The 11440-nt window shown below is 58.6% G+C and overlaps 1 long non-coding RNA gene across 1 annotated transcript in view; it reads right to left on the bottom strand.

Moving 5' to 3' along the window:
• Positions 1–5683: 5683 nt before the first annotated feature.
• The window catches only part of LOC114487603 (uncharacterized), an 18240-nt gene continuing 12483 nt past the window's right edge, over positions 5684–11440 (bottom strand). The window contains exons 3-4 of the long non-coding RNA XR_003682774.1: positions 7644–7791; positions 5684–6704 (exon numbers count right to left, since the gene is read on the bottom strand). This is a non-coding gene — a long non-coding RNA (uncharacterized lncRNA). The remainder of the gene's footprint in view (positions 6705–7643; positions 7792–11440) is intronic.

The raw sequence follows: 11440 nt of genomic DNA, 5'->3' as shown, positions 1-11440 counted from the left end.
AAAAAAGACAGCCTCTTCAATAAGTGCTGCTGGGAAAACTGGACAGCTACATGTAAAAGAATGAAATTAGAACATTTCCTAACACCATACACTAAAATGGCATAGTGTTTTCCATAAGTGAATTACATTTGTTTGTTGTACTTATCCTGGTATAGTTTGTGTTTTGATGTTATGGTAAATGGTGCTTCTTACGTTCATTTTCTTCCTTTTTGTTGTCAGTGTATAAAAATGTGGTTGATTTCTGTAGATCGTCTTGAACCCAGAAATCTTGCAAATTCTCTTATTAGAGCTAATAACATCCACAGGTCCCGCTGGGTCTCTGCACGCACTGTCCACCCTCCCCCGTAGTTGGTGTGGGTCTGAGAGCCTCTCCACCCAGCTCCTGACGGCTCCACGAAGTGTGTGGCGTGTCTGCTGCCCTTGGTCAGGTTGAGAAGGTTCCTATCTCTTCTAGGTTTGTTGCGAGGCTTTTTAAATATAAGTGGATGTTTAATTTCTTTTTGTTTTTAAGATATATTCTTTTTTTTTAAAGTTTTTTACTTATTTCTATTTTTATTTTTTATTTTTGGCTGCGTTGGGTCTTCGTTGCTACGTGCAGGCTTTCTGTAGTTGTGGTGAGAGGGGGCTACTCTTCGTTGCGGTGCGTGGGCTTCTCATTGCGGTAGCTTCTCTTGTTTTGGAGCACGGGCTCTAGGTGCACGGGCTTCAGTAGTTGTGGCACGTGGGCTCAGTAGTTGTGGCGCGCAGGCTCCAGATGCGCAGGCTCAGTAGTTGTGGCGCACAGGCTTAGTTGCTCCGCAGCATGTGGGATCCTCCTGGACCAGGGATCAAACCCGTGTCCTCTACATTGGCAGGCGGATTCTTAACCACTCAGCCACCAGGGAAGTCCCTGGATGTTTAATTTCATCAAATCTCTTCTGCATCTGTGGAAGGAGGAGACACCCCCTCGGCACTGCGCTGTGGCGAGTCCCCGGACGGATTTCATCTAAAGTCTTACCAATGACCTGACATCCCTTGAGGTCCCGCCGCTGCTGTCCTGACCGCACCTCAAGGCGCCGGGATGGACGCCCAGCGCAGAGGCCTGGCCCCGTCGGTCGGGGCTGCCGCACCCAAGCCCCCGGCTCTGGGTCCCGAATCCCAGGAGGAGGATGAACAGAGGCTATTCCACTCTTAATCACAGCCACCGTCAAGCCTAGACACTGTCAAGGCCACTCCAGGCCCCTTCCCTCCCCACGTGACCGCTCGGCCAGCAGGGTGGGGCCCGCGGGGGTGCAGGGCCTCTCACCCTGGGCTGGGCGCCGGGCTGGGACCTCCCTTCCCCGTGGGCCCCTCCTTACCTCTGGGCCCACCACAGCCTCTTTCATTGTCTGTGTTGAGATTTTCGGGTTGGGGGTGGAGATTACTGTCCCACCCGTGACATCATAATAGGCTGCTGTCCCCGAAAACAAAAGGCTTTCGAGATGGCAAGGAGACACGTCGTATTTATGTCGTCACCAACCAGACAGTAGTGGGGGGGGGGGAAGGGGAAGAAACATCTGTACATTGAGAGGAACAATAACAGCCGTCCTCGCTTCTGTGCTGAAGCTGAAATTACGCCCATGCAGCACAGAAAGGGTTTTTTGTGTGTGTGCAGGTGGGTTCATAAAAACCCATTGAAATGCAAAACGAGGACCCCCCCCCTCCCGCTCCCACCCGGAGAGAGGGGGCTCCTCCTCCAGGATGAGGACCCAGACACAGAAGAGGCTGCATTTCCCTTGATCTCCTCGGCCAGCGCAGGGTGGCTGTCAACCCCCAAAAACCCAGGGTGGGGTCCACGTCATAAAAATGCAGACGTGCCAGAACCTCAGCCCAGCCCAGGGGGCTTGGCGTCATCACTTCTGTCCAGTCCAGAGCTGAGTGGGAAGGCCCCCGGCCGGCTCCCTGGGGACTCCGGGGGAGCCCCTCTCATCCCAAGCCCATGGGGGCCTTTGCCAAAGGTGATGAGCATCTGGCCGCAGAGGGGCCGCTCGGAGCCGGGACGGGTGACACACAGGATGCGCTTAGGTCCGAGATTTCCACTCCAAGGAGGGGTGGGTCTCCAGCACGACCCATGCCCAGGTGGGCTCGGCCCCAGGTTCCCCCGCAGGTGGGGGACCTCTAAGCACGTGCTCGGCCACCCTGTCGTGCTCAATGCGAAACGGCAGGATGTGCTGGCCGCTCACTGCCTGGTGGCTGCTGCCCGAGCCAGCCTGTGCTCTCCCGCACAGGCCCTCCTGCTGCAGCCCGGCCCTGCCTGCAGTCCCTGGTCCCTGAGGTCGGGGGACTCCGGGGACAGGTCTTTCGGGGGCTGCACCGTCATAGCTGACCCCAGGGTCACTGGCCCCCTCGGGTCCCCCTGGAGGACATTCCTTGGACACTGGACAGCACAGAGGCTGGAGTTGAAGCTTTGAAGTCAGAAAGGCCTGGTCATGATCCCAGGTGCATCTCTCCAGCCAGGCGCCCGGACACGCCGTGAACCCCCTGGGCTTGGCTCTCCTCCTCCAGGGAGGGGGGCAGGCAGCCTTGGTCCGCCAAGGGGGCGTTAAGGTGGCGTCTGGAAAGCTCAGAGTCCTGAGAAGGGCCAGGCGTGCAGCCACCAGACTCTGACCCAGAAGTCTGTCGGACCAGCGCCCAGCAAGGCTGCAGCACGGCCGAGGAGGGACGCAGCTTGGATTTGGAGCCCGAGAGAGCCCCGGCAGCCCATGACCCCGCCGTGCACCAGTCCCCGGGGCCGTCCGTCCCAGGGTCTCCACGGTCTGCTGAGGTTATGGCAGCGGCACCAGCTCCATCCTGGACATGAGGACCCAGGCTGAACTCAGAGTCTGAAAACTCACTGAAAGTGACACATCTTCCTCCCAGGAAGGGCGGCCTCGATGCCGCCTCTGGGTCGAGGATTCATGGATCCCTGGGGGGCAACCCATGACTCTGTGTGCAGATGAAACCCCCAGGGCTGAGTCCAGTGAGAGGGGAGATACAGCTGGGGGGGCTCCTGCGAGCCCCGGGGAGACCCCAGACAGGAGCTTCGCTGGGCCCTGGTGTGGGGGTCCTGGACTCAGAGGACCTTCTGCCGGGGGCCGGCCACCTGCTTCCTCCGCTGGACCAGTGAGGGGGCGAGAACCAGGCAGGGGCTTCAGGGTAAGAAACCCATGAAGATGCAGCCCCTCAGCTCACATCAGGGTCCTGGGAAGCAGCCCCCTTCCCGTAGGCAGGCAGGCAGGCAGGGCCGGGAGGGGTCCCACCCTTGCCGCCCCCCACCCCCGGGGTTCCCCCCACCCACCCCCACCCCCCACCACCACCCCCGGGCCGGGACGGGTCCCACCCTTGCCGCCCCCCACCCCCGGGGTTCCCCCCACCCACCCCCACCCCCCACCACCACCCCCGCAGCCAGCAAGGGAACCTGCTGTTTGTTCTCCCTCCCCACTGCTGCAGGAGGGGCCCCAGTAAAGCCTTGCGTGAATTTCCTATCTGGCCTTTAGTCAATTTCTATTGATTGGGGAAGGCCAAGAACCCTGGTCGGTAACACAACTAGAAAATAAAAATAGAAATTAAAACCCCCTAATTAATTTAACTTTTTAAGTCAGGAGAGGAAGACCAAAAACAAAGGGAGAAAAAAAAACAAAGGTCATTTCTCATGACCCCTCAGGCGCTGTCTGCCGCAGGGAGGCCTGAGGTCTAGTTTCTAGCCTGGAGACAAATGATTCCGTCTGGGTGACCCATCCTCTGTTCCCAAACGGACTCTGAACCTGCGAGTCCCATGGGGCTGCCGGCTGTGCCGTCATGAGGCTGGGACCACTCAGCCCAGGCACCCCATCTCTGCACACCTGATACCTGTCGTCCTGCTGATACCCCCTGAGGTGCAGGGTGCAGGAAATGCCACGTGAGTCGCAGAACCGAAGCCGGCGGCCAGGTACACAGATCCCATGTGTGACGTATGTGACTCCCTGTTCTGAACAAAGTCAACAGAAACGACCTTACGTAAACTTCAAAAACAGCTTTTTTGAGAGATAACTCACATGCCCTACAATTCATTCATTTATAGGGCACAATTCAAGGGTTTGGGTATAATCACAGAATCATGCAGCCATCACCACAACCAGTTTTTGGACATTTCATCACCCCAGAAAGAAGCCTTGCACGGCCGCCCCGTCTCACCCCAGCCACTTTGTCTTTATGAACTTTTGCCTGTTCTGCATGTTTCATATAAATGGAATCACACAACATGTGGCTTTGTTTGTTTAAGTTTTCACCTAAAAATAGAGGAAAATCACAAATTAAACCTGAAGCAAGTAGAAGGAAGAGAGTAATAGTGATAAGGATAGAAATCAGTGAAACAGGAAACAAACGATAGAGCCTGCTCTGCGTGTCAGCGCCTTGGCACCTCCCGCCCGGCCCAGGCTCCGGCCTCGCCTGCCCGCGAGCTCAGACACTGTCGCTGGGTGAGGCCGGCTGGGTCGTGCTGCTCTGCCGCCGTGGGCCGGCTTCCTGGTGTAGGGCTGGGGACGGGGAGGTCGGGTCCCGCCTGGCACATCGCGGGCGCTGGAAAAGTACTGAAGTGAACTATCGAGCGGAAGGAGCCGCTGGGGGCTCAGAGTGACCAGGACCAGGTGGGTGTTCGGAAAGTTTTGCCAGAGCCGGGGGGAGGGGCACCTGGCAGACGGGGCACCTGAGGGGCCTCGGAGGGACCCCGCTTCCAGCCCACGGCCAAGGCTGCGGCCCCGGCTGGCCCTGCGCTGCGCGTGCATCCGCGGAGTGAACTGCGGCCTCCTGGAGACGCACCGCAAAGGGTTCCCAGTGAAATCTGCCAATTTGCCGGAACACGGGGAGCTGATTCCGTTCCATGTGTCACCACTGGGGCTCGTTAATACCCTAGCAGCTGCTCCGGCAAGATAATGATGCTTCAGCCCAGCGACTGAACACGTAGCTTTAAAAGTTGGTAACGACTCGGTTCCCAGAATGTTTGTCCTCCGCACACAAAGTGGTGCCCTGACGGTGGAGCCCTGGCACCCCGGACAGACAGAGATAAAAGCACCAGCAGGGCCAAGGGTGTGTTAATTCAACTCTATTGAACAACAGTTCCGCCAACGCTAACCAGCTCGTCTTCGACGGGGGCACAGCTCCTGGCACCGGATCCCGGCCTCACAGACTGAGCGCCCCGCCCCCGTATTTGTGGTCTATTTTGGATCAATTGTGTGGTTTTGTAAAGAGGACATCTAGAAACCCTGGCGGCTGATACCACATCGTCTCCCTGCCCTCCTGTCTCCCCAAGGCTATTGCAGTTGGTTGCTGTCTCGCTAGGCAAACAGATTTTAAAAATGCTGTTACGACAATGAGGGCTTTTCATAACTTTGAATGTGAGATGCAGTGATACTGGAATAGCAGCTGCCAGACCACAGCGAGCCTAGATGACGGGCAGCGCAAGCCCTTTTACAACATACGCTGAAACGGGCCCGGGGTCCAACTCACCTGAAACGAAGCAGTGCCTGCCGTCATTTCCAAACACAATTTTTTTTAATTTTGAAATAATTACAGGTTCACAGGAAGCTGCACAGACAGTGCAGAGGAGTCCATCTCTGCGGATTCTCATCTGCGACACGCACAGCACGACATGCTGCGTGCCACAGCTCGACGTCACAGCCGGCGCAAAGCATGCGGCCGTTCCCCCGCGTCCATCACGTGCGTGGACCCTGGACCCGCAGGTGCAGGTCTGTGCCGTCACAGAGGCTTCCTCCTGTGGCCCTTTACCGTCACCTCGCCCGCAGTATTGCTCACCCCTGCAGCCACAAGTCTGTTCTCTGTAGTTTGTCATGTCAAGAACGTCCTATGAATGGCAATGTACTGCGTGTGACCTGGGACCGGCTTCCTTCCCTCGGGCTGGGGCCCGGGCGATCCGTCCATGTGCTGCCTGGTTGCTGGTGCTTCCTACGGCCAAGTCTAGTCCACGGTTTGGCTGTGTTTGGTCTGTACGTCTGTTTAGCCTTTCACCTGTTGCAGGAGATTTTGGTCTTTCCTGGCTTGGCTATTGCAGGTCAAGGTGTGTGTCCAGGTAAGTGTGGATGGGTCTCCATTGCTCTGGGATAAGCCCAGGAGGCCGGTTGCTGGGCTGTAAGACAGCCTGGCGGTTTCTCCAGGTGGCTGCTCATTTTCCATCCCCCCCGCCGCCCCGCCCCCAGCAGTGGGCGATGGTCCAGCTTTTCCACATCCTCACCGGCACTTGGTGTTGTCATTGCTCCCGACGCAGCCCCTCTGGTGGGTGCGGTGAGAGTCCGTTGGGTGCTCTGTTTGCGTCTCCCTGACAATGTGTGACGTCCAGCATCCCCGCCGGGGCTTGTTTCCCACCCACGTGTCCTCCTTGCTGAAATGTCTCTTCACATCTTTGGCCCATTTTGTAACTGGATTATTAGTTTTTCACTGTTGAATTCTGAGTATTCTTTACATATTCCAGATATGATCCTTGGTTGGCTATTTGCAAATATTTCCCCCCAGTCTGCAGGTTGTCTTTTTGCTAATTTTGACCGTTGTATATGATGAAGCTGTGGGCGTCGAGGGCGTCAGTACTGGGTCCCCCGGCGGGGTCTCCCCAGGAACCTGGGATCCACGTGCCCAAATTGGTCTGAAGCAGCTGGAGGCTTGCTGAGTTCAAAGTCAATTGTTTTCTCAAATGAGTTTGTTTAGTGATACAAGCTGGGCTATTGGATGAGAAAACGTTGAGATTTGAAAATACCCCCCGCATTTGCCACCTGCCTCCCCGGCCCCGCCACCCCCCGCCCCACCGTTTTTGGCCAAGAGATGGAGACACAGGGAGGAAGCAGGAACCCACGGCAGGGCTGTTGCCTGCGGAGGCCGGAGGCAACCATGCACGCGTGGCTGCCAACGACGTGGGCGCCCACGGGAACCACGCACGCCGCAGCCACAGGGGCACGTCCACATTTCGGACACGATTGCCCGACAGCGCTGGCGAAGGCCGGTGGCTGCCACATCTGCACGGTGTGCCCGTGGCATATCTCTAGGAGCGGCCGGGTAGAGGGGACCCAGATGGCCGGTCACCCCCTCCTGGCCTCTGGGCCCTCATCCCTGTGTGATCGGGCTCGTGTTCTCAGACCTGCAGCACACGTCAGCGCACGGAGGTCCGTGCCAGAGACGGTTCCCAAGCGCAGCTGTGTTCTGTCACGCCGAGTGGAGCTTTCTTTTTCTTCTTTAAACAATTTCTTTTTAACAATGTAAGTCTCTGGGAAGAGAAACCGAACCCTTCGTGCATAGCTGGTGGGAACCTAAAGCGCTGCAGTTGCTTTGGAAAAGTTTGGTGAATCCTCAGAATTGTTAAACATGGAGTTACCATGGGATCTCAGGCAGCGGCCCCCAGCTGTTTGGGCACCAGGGACCAGTTTCGTGGAAGACAGTTTTTCCACGAACTGGGGTGGGGCGGTGGTTCAGGTGGTAATGTGGGAGATGGGGGGCGAGGGGGGGCGGCAGATGAAGCTTCGCGCGCTCGCCCGCTGCTTACCTCCTGCCGTGCGGCCCTGTTCCTAACAGGCTGCAGACCACTATCGGCCCGCGGCCCGGGGGCTGGGGACCCCAGGTCTAAGGTTCCACTGTTGCGTATAAGCCCGAGAGAAACGAAAACATACCTTCACACCAAAGCTTTAACCTGAGTGTTTGTGGCAGCAGATGCACAGCAGCCGGCATCCCTCTGTGATGAACGGTGCCCCATACAACTGTATGTTACTCAGCCACAAAAGGAGTGAAGCACTGACACAGGCTACAGCGTGGGAGAACCTGCAAAACAGGATGTTGAGCGAAACAAACAAGAACAATTTAAGAACATGGTTTTCACCCCCAACAGGACACCCCACCCCCTTTGGCAGGCCTCCCCAGCCCCAGCCCCAGCCTAGGCCGCCGCTAATCTACCTTCTGTCTCTGTGGATTTGCCTATTCTGGACGTTTCATTTCAATGGAATCGCACAACATGTGATTTTTTGTGCGTAGCCTTGTTCACTTAGCATGACGTGTTCAAGGCTCATCCATGTTGTGGCGTGTGTCAGAGCTGCACCTGTTTCATGGCTAACACCCCATTGTGTGGATGTAATGCATCCATCCGTCCTCGGCTGACGGGTCGGCGTTGCTGGGACTGCTTGGCTTGACTCTTCCGTAGGGCAGGTCCTCTTTGGTTTCGTCCTTCATCCTGGGGTGGTGCCCGTGGTGTGGGGCATGGCCGGCACTCCTAAGGTACGGCCTTCCTAGAGCTTCAGCTAAGCGCGGCAGGGGTCAGCCGCGTCACTTTACTCTACCTGGCGGGAACTTAGGGCATCCCCGGCCCCCGTGTCCCTGACACCCCCATTCAGCTCCTGGCTGAACGGCAGTCACACCCTGCTGGACCCCATGGTCTCCCACTGAGCACAGGCGGCCCAGCCCTCAGCCAAGGACCAGGAACCCAAGACAGACACCTCTGCCCGCTCCCGCAGGGTCCTTCCCCCTCTGGTGTCCTGCCCCGGCGGCTCCAGCCCCGACCTCTGCCTCCCCAGCCTGGCGTGACCTCTGAACACCATTTGGGCTCCAGCTCTCCCTGACTTGACCCAGGCGGGAGCAGGGACAGCCTGGCACTCACCCGGTGCCTCTCCTCCCCAGAACCTCAGTCCTGGGCCGCCTGCTGCCCGAGCCCGAGGTCACTCGTCCCCAGATTCTGCCTGGTTCTCAGCGGGAGGAGGCAAGTCCGGGCCAGGGATTTCTTCATGGCGGGATGCAGAGGCCACCCCGGACGCTGTGGTTTAGCATTTCCTCCAGGCCTCTGCCCAGCACGGTGATTCTGCTGTAAGTGGTCCCGAGACCACTTGGAGACATTCTGGTGCTTGACATTAACCTGGGACCCACTAAGAAGGTCAAGGAAATGCCACACATACGTGGCCTTGTCCAACCCTCTCAGAGCTCAAGATGAGGCTGGACCATCGCTGGCCAGATGAGGAGATCAGGGGTGACAAGATTAGGTCACATCTGCAGGGTCACACGGCTAGTGAGGCGTAAGAGGCCAGATGCCCAGGCAGCCGGACCCCAGAGCCCACCCTCCTGTGCCACAGTGGGAGCGGCCACCCCTCCTGCCTTCGGCTGCATCTTCAATTTCAGGTCCCAACCTGGGGCCGCATCTCAAGAGGAGACTGCGCATTTCTGCGCTTTTCCCGGAACCCACAGCCCAGCACTGAGGACCCGGTGTCAGCCTCTCCTTCTCCGGCCTCCGTGTGCTGGTATCTGCTGTAATTGCACTCATATTCTGTCTGGTAGAAACCAGGTCTGTGCGATCCCAAGCAACCAATGAGAATATTTAATTTGTGTGTTTCCCTGGCAGCTCTCCAGAGACTTGGAAATTGCCAGAGTGACTCATTTTTCATCTCAGCCCCTCGACACTGTGCAAAGCCAGCACAGGACTGATCTGAGACACCGTCACAGATCCACCCTCAGAGTTTTGGTCCCAGGGAGACTCTCGGTCAGGTCCATGGCCGGGCTCAGGCGCTGTGGTCAGCCCTGTTGGGTCAGCTCAGGTGTGTCCATCCAGGTGGCTTGGCGCCCACCAGGAGGCCTCGAGCCCCCCTTTGGCCAGAACGTCCCTCCAGGCACGTGTGGAACAAACAAGCTGAACCGGAAAAGGCGTGAGCGCAAGGGATGAAGAGAACCCGGCTATTTTGGAGCGGGCTGTTTCTGTAACAAGATGAGCAGTGAGAGGCCCCCCCGAAGGGTGGAGAGGGGAGAGCGCAGCGGGTGCAGATGGGTGGGCGGGGGAGGCTGGGCTCCCTTTGCCATGGGCTGAATCGTGTCCCCCAAAAGTTCTGTTCAAAGCCTGAACCCCAGTGCCTGTGAGCGGGACCTTACTTTGAAATAGGGACTTTGCAGGTGTAAAAAGATGAGGCCACAGTGGAGGGGGTGGCCCTGAATCCAATGACTATTGTCCTTATAAGGAGGGGGGATTCAGAGACACACATGCAGTGGAAAACTCCACGTGAAGACAGAGGCAGAGACTTGAGGGATCTGGTCACAGGCCCAGGGACGCCTGGGCCACCAGAAGTTGGAAGAAGCAGGAAGGACCCTCCCCTGGAGCCTCCGGAGGAAGCGCGGCCCTGGGACACCTGGATCCCGCTCCGGCCTCCAGACTGTGAGAGAACAACTTTCTGCTGTTCTAAGCCAGCAGGGTCGTGGTGCTTTGTTGTGGCCGCCCCGGGAACTCACATCACATCGAAAGCAAGCCTCTGTGGGCCCCTCTGCCTGTTCCTCCGCCAGCGTCCGCTGAGGCGGGTTCTGCAGGGCAGACACCCTGGGGCCTCCGGGATCCGGCCTGGGCCCCGCCCGCCTCAGGGCCGCCCCACCCCCACCTGGCCCGTTTCTAGGGGCTCCTGCAGCATCCAGCTCTGGGCACCAGCGTAGGGGGGCAGGTGGCTCCCCCCACCACCCATCCGACCACACTGACCGAGCCCAGGGCACTCAGGGCAGAGGCGTGGCCGCCCCGCCCTCAAGGAGCATCACAGGCTGGGCGCAAGGGCAGCCCGCTCCCCCCCTGCTTCCGTCCACCCACGTGGGCCCCATCCAAAGTCAGGCGTGTGGCCTCGCACCCGAGTCTCCACGAAGGACGGGCGGCGAGGCCCTCCCTGCCCTCTGTGGACGCCCAGCGAGCTGTCCGTGGTCGGGGGAGGGTGGGCGCTCCCAGTGGCCATAAGCCCTGGGTGGGGCAGCAGCCCTGCTCCTCGCAGAGCAGGTGTCCCGTCCTTCACCTCACGAGCGGCTCCCTCAGAGTGGGGGCGGGGAGGGGGAACGAGGGGCTATGGGACCGCAGGGGGTGCCGGGCGAGGTGGGGAGCAGTCAGTCGGCCCCCCAGGGAGCACAGTCGGGTCCCCTCCAGGATCCAGTGAACACACTTGTGCCGAGAATTCACTGGCCTGCTGGTTCGATCTAGGAGATTTCCAGCCCTGCTGTGCGCACGCACGCACACACTCCTTCACATCTCATACGCACGCACGCACACACACACGCGTCACATCTCATGCGCACGCACACACGCACACACGCGTCACATCTCATGCGCACGCACACACTCCTTCACATCTCATGCGCACGCACGCACACGCGTCACATCTCATGCGCACGCACACACGCACACACGTGTCACATCTCATGCGCACGCACGCACACACGCGTCACATCTCATGCGCACGCACGCACACACGCGTCACATCTCACACGCACGCACGCACACTCCTTCACATCTCACGCGCACGCACACACGCACACACGCGTCACATCTCATGCGCACGCACACACTCCTTCACATCTCATGCGCACGCACGCACACACGCGTCACATCTCATGCGCACGCACGCACGCACACACGCGTCACATCTCACGCACGCACACACGCACACACGCGTCACATCTCATGCGCACGCAC

The sequence above is a fragment of the Physeter macrocephalus genome, chromosome 14 (assembly GCF_002837175.3).
Source record: "Physeter macrocephalus isolate SW-GA chromosome 14, ASM283717v5, whole genome shotgun sequence".
NCBI classification, from domain to species: domain Eukaryota; kingdom Metazoa; phylum Chordata; class Mammalia; order Artiodactyla; family Physeteridae; genus Physeter; species Physeter macrocephalus.
Note: the sequence above shows the minus strand (reverse complement) of the source record. Positions and strands in the feature narration are given on the sequence as shown.